We start from the raw sequence: 7,668 nt of genomic DNA, 5'->3' as shown, positions 1-7,668 counted from the left end.
AAAAAAATAAATGTTTTTATTTACCTACAACAATTAATCAAAAGCAGCTGATCTACTGCATGCGGTTAGTACGCTTGGTTTTTAGATCAATTGTTCGTAGGTGACGTGGAAACTTTTATAAATACCGTTCATGTTATGTATGTATGTATGTATGATGTTTATGACTAGTGTGATGGTCTGATAAATTTTTACTTACTCAACTGCTGTTGGTCACACTGGGCAATAAAACGTCACTAAAAAAATTACATTCACGGTTATTTAAGTGGTGTAGTTTTTGTTCTCAGAATATGTTGATTAGATTATACATCCTGTTTGCCTGATATAATGTTTAAACAATAAATTTTAATTTTTTACTATCTGATTGCTCTTGCACTTTTTTAGGTTGTATACTTTTATTGTGTTAATTATATAATTTATAATTAAATTATTATTGCATAATAATTATAATATAAACTGACATTAAATCATCTAAGACATCCAAGTTGAATAAATTTTAGTGGAAATCACAGACTGATGAAATAACTCGTTTATGATTTATTGTTCTCCCGGCCTTGATCAGAACAGTTCATTGTTGACAATTGTTTTACAATAAAATTAGCCAAGCAAGCCTCACTCGCATATAGAGACACTTGTAGATAATATTATAAGAAATTGTTTAATTATCCTCGGTTTTTATCCTCCATTATTTTTTTAAAAATATTTAATATTTGTAGAAAAAAATTGTAAAAAAAAAGAGATAACAAATAATAAAATTTGAACTTCTGTGTTAACGGGGATTCAATTTTGATTTTTGTTGTTTTCTGTTGGCAATATTCTTATTTACAAAATAAATAACTCGGTTTAGGTTAGAAATGTAACTAACTAACTAACTAATGATGGTTTACAAGTTTTAACGATCTAACAACCCATCCTAGAAACTTATTATTTTGACTTTTTGAAGGAGCCTCCTTCAAAAACAGATGACATATTTCGGATAAGAATATTCATAAACATAATATAGTCATGGGTACAAGTTTTATTAAAGCAAAAGAATAGGAATCCTAAGAGGTTGCCATCTAATATAACAACCAGAAATTTCACTCTATGAGTGGTAAATATATATTATCATTATCATTACTGCTCATACAAGTAAGTAACAATGTTAGAATTATCCAAGTTTGAACATAATTATTGTCATTTAGTGTATCCTAACCGTATAAAATATTTTATTTCATTTCCACTAAGTAAATAAATTAGTCTTTATTCTGATCAGAATAATATATTATACAGATCAATCAGAAATCAGTGTAAGATAATTAATATAATATATATTATATCTGGTTATATTAATATAACCAGATTATAATAAGAAAGATTTGATTTAAAAAAATTACCACAAATTGATTCACAATTCAGAAGTCGCAATTGGAAATTAATTTACGTACATTCTGAACAAGATGCAGATAAATCAGTTTCTTTTTAATTATCTTTTAATTAGTATTATTTAAAAATGATAGAATAATATTTATTTACACAAAAGAAAATCCTTGAGGCATCTTAAATAAATTGGTGGAAAGATTTTTCAAATTTTGTAAAAAAATTAAAAATTTCAGTGGAAGCATAATATTTCTTGTAAGCGTTTAGTTATAAGAAAACAGTTGTGTTGTATAGTTTGAAAGTAGAATTTTAACTGATAAATCTGTATTTAAAAAAAATGTATTTTATTAAGCTCCTACTTATAGAAGCAAAATTCACACTCCAATTTTTATCAAGGTATACGTTCGTTTGTTCATAAATGCGGTTATGAACAAAGTATAGGTTTCTTTTTTTCTTTAATTGTAAAGAATGGAAAACTGTTAAGCACTGGTTAAAAAATTTTGCTGGCATGTTAATGAAGCAAAGTTTTAGTTTGTACTGTAGCAAATAACAGATAACAGGAAATTTCTTATTTATATAATTTCTAAAGTTTAGGTTTATTAACTTACTACTGTATTTTTACTTTACAAATTGTAGCAAATAACAGATAACCTATCATTTCTATTGTTTCTATTTTAATGTAAAAAATTTTTTTTCACGATAGTAGCTAAGATTTCATCGGTATTACTACAGTTCATCGAAGTTGCCATCTGTGACAGCGATCATGAACTTTATCGAGAAGGTTTGAATCCTGATCACGGTTGGCATGATTTCATAATACAGTACAAAATTCATTTCTTATCGTTAAAAAAAGTCTGCTGTAATTCTTCAGCCTAGTCCTGTTATTTCTTTTGTTTTTCTTGGAAACCAGATATTTTGAAATTCTTTCTCATAGCAAATGTTCTTTGCTGAACCCTGTTAGGGTTCATATCATTCTCTGGTGTTTACTGGTGTTTATAAGTATGCGTGTAGACCTATATTTAGAAAATTAAATATCTTATTTTTATCTTGTGTTTATTTATGAATATGCAATTCTTTGCAAAAAAAAATTGTCACATTTTAAATAAAATAACAATATCCCATCTAAATTGAACCCGACAGCAGTTCTGCTATTTTTGTATAACTCAACACAATCTTCATTGTACAAGTAAGGGCCTGAATTGCTGAATCGTTTTTAACGATTCAATTGAATCGCATTCTGAACAAAATATACACAAATATATGCTTAAAATAATTTTCATTAGCACCCTCTGAATTGTGAATTATTTAATGATGATTTTTGTGTATTTATATATTTACATTAACATTATTTCATTTGTTTCTTATAAACAATTAATGTCGACTTTAATCGCTTTAATCCTTTTTTCATTTGTTGAGCCGATGCATTAATGCTAAAGTAATCATACAAAGGATTCCAGAATACCGATTTTAGTTTCCATTGTAGTAACCCATTTGTCGATCCATCAGGGCTTTGAGGAACGACACTTACAGCCGTAATATTATTAACTGATTAGATTAATAACATACACGACTGATAATGTATGCAAATATATATATATATATAAAACGTTTTAATAAAAATAAATAAAAATTAAAAAAGGAAGGATTAGTCAGTCAAATAATCTGGTGTTAAAAATCTGAGTTTCATAATCTGGCTAAGGATGAACACAGCCTTCTTTTAAAAGGTTTTTAATATCGATGAAAAGATGTCTTGCTAATGTATTATTATTCTCTAATACACTGATTCCCATACTGTGCACCCCAGTGCCCTGGTGTTGGAAACTGTATCCTGCAGGAATCTGAGGAACAGCAAAGTTTTCAAATGTCGAAAATGTTACGTGTGCCTTGTAACAGCGAGCTCCATGATGATGCCATTATTGTTCCGTCAGACATTAAAAAATCTGTATTATTACAGATTTCTTAATAATTGACCTTTGGTAATTATTAATTATTTTTAATTTTACAGGTTACTATCAAGGGAAGTACCAAGCGTTGCAATCCATAAATAATTCTGTGCGTGATGGAATTATAAAAAAAAAAAAATGTAAGTGTGCATATGGTGATGATGTAACAACAGAAGAAAATTTAGTCGAAAATATAAGTAGTTACGTATTCAGAAAGGAAAGAAATTGGTTTGTGAATGTTGCGATGAAAAGATTCAGATGTAAATTTTATTTAAAGAAAAAATAAAGTCTCTCATTCATGATAATGATTTAAAAACCCACCTACTACTCATAATGAAAATTTTGTCAGAAAAGTTTTAATCTACTTTAAAATTACATTACTTCAAAGACACTTTAGACACTTCTTAATACCCATACAAAAGAGGAAAAAATAAGTTTCATATGAAAAAGAAAAATTATGTCTGTAACTTCTCTCAAAAGGTTTTTTACCAACCTTAAAAGATCTTTGTAATTTAAAGAGGCATATTAATTTACACACCAAGAGAAAAATTGTTTGTAATGTTTGTCAAAAATTTTTAACGAGAGCTACACTTTACAAAGAAATATCAATATTAGAGAATGGTTTTGACCATTAAAAATCATATATTAAGATTGATTAAGGTTGATATATTAATACCACCTCAGAGGATGAGATGAAATAGCAATTTTTATACTGTTAAAAATACTATACCTCACCTGACTGAATTTGAACCCAGGACATTAGGATTAAAGAGTGAGACACTAGAACTCTCACCACAGAGGCCAGCCTAGGTTATAAACTTCTTTAAAAAAAATAAAATGTAGATTTTTCTATTACTCTGGTTTATAATATGTGAATAACATTTATGAACATATTAAGCCGAGAACCATGCCGATCAGATATTTTGGTAGATCCTTAGGAATTCCACCGATTCAGCAAAAGCAGTGTAGATATGTAAAGTTCACAAATGAGAGTTGTCTTTGATACTGTTTTTCTCAAATGCTTTTTCACAAAACAGTAGTATTAATAATTAGAATTAGTATTTTTGTTAAGCTATTGGCTTTTTTGTTTGGTTTTTATTTTCTGTCAAAGATTCCCTTCAACTCCTGTACAGGTTCCATTGTTTTTATGTATTTGAATTTTCTTATTTAATTACTGAATATGGTTTATTGTTTAACAGATAATTTTTGTTTGGTATATAATTATACTTAGCAAAAAACATTTAATTTCTGATTTATTTGGTAATTTTTAGTAAAGTTATTTTTTGTATGCATTTATTATATCTTTATTTATAGTTTTCTGTGGTCTCCCGATCCATTCCCTCATTTAATATTATTAACCATGAAAAATTTTATTTGCAAAATGTATTTACTTACTCTAAAATAAGTTTGTTTTTTTATTTATCATTTATAAGTATCTTCTTTGTTTTTGATGATATTGTCTGCTAAGATCCTTAGCCACTGAAATATGCCAAGAGCATCGAGGGAAATTATATTCAGAGTTACTGAGTAATTTAATGGTATATTGAGTGTTTTTTTACATTTCCATCAATTTTACTTTTTAACATATGAGGTAATTTACAATTTTTTTCTCATCAAAAAACAAAATCACCACTTATAATACTTTTAAAAAGATATGTTCATTATAAATACTTCATGGTTGTAAAATTAACACGTAATTTATAAAAACTGTTTCATTAAAGGGTAAGTAGTTTTGATTTCTTTTCAGTATTGTAAAACAGGCTTTTATAACATATAATAATAGAGTAATAACAATTTAGATATATTATTTACATAAAATGATTTTAGTTTGTTATTACACTGCGTATTATTTTACATCAAAAATAATTTTTTGAAGCGAAGCTTCTTAATGCAGATTTAGGATGGGGAGTGAACTGAGAAAAAATCAAGCGTATTTGTTAAATATTACTAAAAATATATTAAGTCACTAAAAAGATAGTTATATCAATATCATTTTTTTTTTTTTATAAAGCAAGTAGTTTTGTTATTATAGACTTTGCAGAAATGTTACTGTTTCAGGATATTGTAACTATAAAAATGAGTTCTGTTAGTTTTCCATTATAATCAGTGTATCATGTAGAACATGTTGATGAGAAATAAAGTAGTATTTTCAGTCAGAAATACTGTTATGGCAAATTACTATAATGAATCAATCCATATGAAGTCATTCAACCAAATATTTTTGGTTACTTCATCATTTTTTTTAAATTTTTTTATAAGTTATTCCCTAATAAATTGGCAATCCAAAACAGGTCTTTTTCTATTTTTATCCCAGCCTGCTTGTGACTGGTGGCCATGTTTGTTTAGCAGCACGTTTCATTTTTGGCTTTGCAGACATTAGCATAAACTTTAATGCTTTTGGACTGGATTATGCCAAAACATTGCAAGATAAACATCTCTTTTTCATCAAATTCTCCTTTTAATTTGGTCCTTTACATTGAAACCCTTAATAAGTTAATAAGTAAAAATGATCATTAAAATTTTATATCTAATAACAAATTACGTTATTACAGTTTAAATTTGCAATGAAGGGGTGAAATATCAAGTTATTTTTTTTAAATTATTATTACATAAGGTACCATACATTTTCAGTTCTTGAGTAAGAACTGAAAAGCTTTTCATTCTTTTTTTATTATTATTAAAAAATTTAAACTTTTGAAAGTTTTAGTTTTTTATCTGTGTTGACAGGCTTGGGACAAAAATCTTAATTTTTCCACATAATATATATAAGTCTATATAAGAACAAACTAGAGTAAACATTTCAAAATTTGATTCTGAATAAAGTTATGAATTTTCAAAATAGGTACAAATCATGTGCATTGACGCCATTATTAACCATTCTGAAATTTACACTGCGTGAAGTGTTCTGCAGATATATATGAGCGAGATAGCAATGTTTTGAAAAATGTTATTTTTTTGAAACGCTTGGACTTTTTGCCACATTTCATATATATGCTTCATTTTACCATGCCGTAAAATATTAAAATTGTTTTGTTTTACATTTCAAAAGCTTTTAATCTTTTTTTCTCAGGTACTACAATCGTCCAAGCTTCACTTTCATATAAAGCTATGCTCCAAACATATACTTTCAAAAATGTTTTTCTAACATTTAAATTAATTTTTGATGTAAGCAAATTATATTTCTGACTGAAATATATTTCATTTCTACTGTGCTATTCAGCATTTTATGTCATTCCTACTTTGTCCATCTTTAGTGATTCTACTTCCCAAAGAATAAGATTCTTCTGCTTCTGTAATCTTTTTTCTTCTTATTTTTATATTCAGTGGTCCTTCTACATTTCATCACTTTCATTTTGTTCTTGTTTATTTTTGTTTATTTTCATGCGATAGTTCTTGCATGGGACTTCATCTATGCCGTTCATTGTTTCTTCTAAATCCTTTTTACTCTCGGTAAGAATTACTATCATCAGGAAATCGTAGCATCTTTATCTTTTCACCTTGCACCAATCTAAATCGGTTTTTAACATCATTAACTGCTAGTTCTATGTAAAGTTTAAAAAGTACAGGGATAGGGAACATCCTTGTCGGACTCTCTTTTTTATTACGGCTTCTTTCTTGACATCAGAAAAAGATGCAATCTTTCAATGCTTCATCTGATAGATCACATTTTTCTTGTTCTTGATAAAAGTTTAAAATTTGTCGTCATAAAATTAAAACTTTTATCAAAACCTGCCCTCTTGATCTACTGCACTACTGCAATAACAGGTAGGCTAACACTACGTTTTCCTAGTCTAAAGTTTGCATCTGCCTAAATTCAGTATAACACATTGCACTTACACAAATATAGTTGACAATCGCAATAGTTCTATCCAGAACGTCTTGCAAAATGATGGATTTTGCTAATGCAAAATACATTGAAATGAAGTCAATTTTTTCAAGTTTAAGTTTTCCTGTTTTAATAAAGCAACAAATCCTACTTTTTTACCTCTCATGGAAAGTGCACCATCAGTGCAGACACTGGCTAAATTACTGACATTTAATTGTAATCGATGACATACTTCTCTGAAGTTTTCAAAAATGTCAAATCTGTGAGTTCTTCCAGTTAGTGTACCCAGTGGAAGAAGTTCTTCGTAATACTGAAAATCTTCAGTTACAGCACGAATAAAACGTAAAACTTGCGTTTTATCTGTGCTTTCATCTAAAGCAATTGAAAAGTAAACATCTTCATTTTGTACAATTGTACGAAGTTGTTGTGATACATTTTCAGCTAATTCTTGCTATTGATCTGTTACAGTTTTTCATGAAAGAGGCAATTGTTTGTATTTATCAAATTTTTCTGGATCTAACATACCCACCACTTCAACAACAC

General features: G+C 27.8%; 1 long non-coding RNA gene across 1 annotated transcript; it reads left to right on the top strand.

Annotated features, from left to right (window-relative positions):
* Positions 1-841: 841 nt before the first annotated feature.
* Positions 842-4,591, top strand: LOC142333270 (uncharacterized). Its single transcript, XR_012758576.1, has 2 exons — positions 842-1,128; positions 3,362-4,591. It is a non-coding gene; the product is annotated as an uncharacterized LOC142333270 (long non-coding RNA).
* Positions 4,592-7,668: the final 3,077 nt, after the last annotated feature.

This window comes from Lycorma delicatula, chromosome 12 (assembly GCF_047948215.1).
Source record: "Lycorma delicatula isolate Av1 chromosome 12, ASM4794821v1, whole genome shotgun sequence".
In the NCBI taxonomy this organism is placed as follows: domain Eukaryota; kingdom Metazoa; phylum Arthropoda; class Insecta; order Hemiptera; family Fulgoridae; genus Lycorma; species Lycorma delicatula.
The sequence above is the reverse complement of the archived record's forward strand: the minus strand, read 5'-3'. Positions and strand labels throughout refer to the sequence as shown.